Genomic DNA, 1,469 nt, shown 5'->3' with positions numbered 1-1,469 from the left:
AGAGAGAGAGAGAGAGAGAGAGAGAGAGAGAGAGAGAGAGAAGGGACGTTTTCCGATATCCAATAAAGCCGAACTTCGACCTCGGCGAATGTTTCGCTTGGATACGATTTAAAACGGCATACCATGCAGAAACGCTGCCTGCCAGTAAACAGGTAACTTGCGAGATGACGTGCAATTTGTTTTTCTTTCTATCGTAGGAATTATTAACGCGAGATACGAATGCGTTAGGTGATTTTCGATTTAATGGCCGTGCGAAGATGGAAGAAGGAAAGAAGGAATAATGGAGAGAGGAGGAGAAGAGGAGAGGAGAGAGAGAGAGAATTTATTAGATGATATTTTTACACTCGCGTGCGTGTACTTGAGAGTTTAATTTGAAAAGTTTGCACGTTATAAAATAATTACCAATTAATCATTATCGAGTATAAATGTTTCAAATTATTTTACATAACAATATTGTTCCACTATCTACGCGATTTAACACGAAATATATATTTTTGATTTTATAATGTTCGCGGTTATATATGTATCGAGAAGTTTTCGAAACTTGATTGCAGGAATCCCCGTTTTATTAATACCTTCTCTCTCCTTTGAAGAAACGAACCGGCCGAGATGAAAAGTTCCGTTTTAATACAAACTTGTTACAGAAATGCGGAATATTCCTTCCCCCTTCCCACCCGTTTAATATCGAGTTAATAACTATTTTCAGTTTCGTACATTTCGCTTATCTTCAATTACACGTTCGTTTCCGTTAAACCTTTAACTCTTCCAACGTCCGACTGAAATTTTGCTGCACTACACAACGAGGGGACCGGGAGGATGAAGATGGGTGAAAGAGAAGAATGAGTGTGAGAGAGAGAGAGAGAGAGATGTGCTGGAAGAAGAGAGGGAAAAGACATGACTGGTCCGAGCTGACAACCCGGCAGAAGAGTGTCCAAACGTGGACGGAATCGTAAGAGAATTTCACTCGTCCTCAACCCTTCTACATTCACATTCCATTCGTCACGTGGTAGTGAGGGGAAGAGGATGTATTTCGAAAAGGTTCCAGTCCAACNNTCAATTACCACGGCTACGCTAACATCCGCTTCTTTTTTTTTTTTCCGCTACGCGAAGCCAACGTCGGTCGATTCATGTCCCGCGTAACCCATTGTACGTTCGCGATATTTGTCCCCCTCTATTGTTATTCGACATTTCCCGCTCGTTACTAGACGTATACCGCGTCGATAACAGCCCTCTATTTCCGCGTGTATACATTCCAATCGGCTAATCGCGAAAATTCGAAATAGAAATTTCCTAACCTTTTCCCTGCTATAATGATTTCCGTCGAGATGAGATGAAAAAGTTCGAGGAGCGGAAAATCGGAGATCCTTTAGAGTGTTTATACCTACTGTACGATTGGTATTCCCAATCGAATGAAGAATGAAAGTACAGATCGAGAAAAAACGGATACAGATCGACGATCGATAATGAAG

At 41.3% G+C, this 1,469-nt stretch overlaps 1 protein-coding gene across 1 annotated transcript in view; it reads left to right on the top strand.

Moving 5' to 3' along the window:
- Positions 1-271, top strand: part of LOC102670947 (hemicentin-1-like) — a 20,079-nt gene extending 19,808 nt beyond the window's left edge. Inside the window, exon 7 of the transcript XR_422477.2 lies at positions 1-271. The gene's annotated coding sequence lies outside the window, so the exon portion shown is untranslated.
- Positions 272-1,469: the final 1,198 nt, after the last annotated feature.

Source organism: Apis dorsata, unplaced genomic scaffold (assembly GCF_000469605.1).
Source record: "Apis dorsata unplaced genomic scaffold, Apis dorsata 1.3 scaffold_524, whole genome shotgun sequence".
NCBI lineage: Eukaryota > Metazoa > Arthropoda > Insecta > Hymenoptera > Apidae > Apis > Apis dorsata.
Note: the sequence above shows the minus strand (reverse complement) of the source record. Positions and strands in the feature narration are given on the sequence as shown.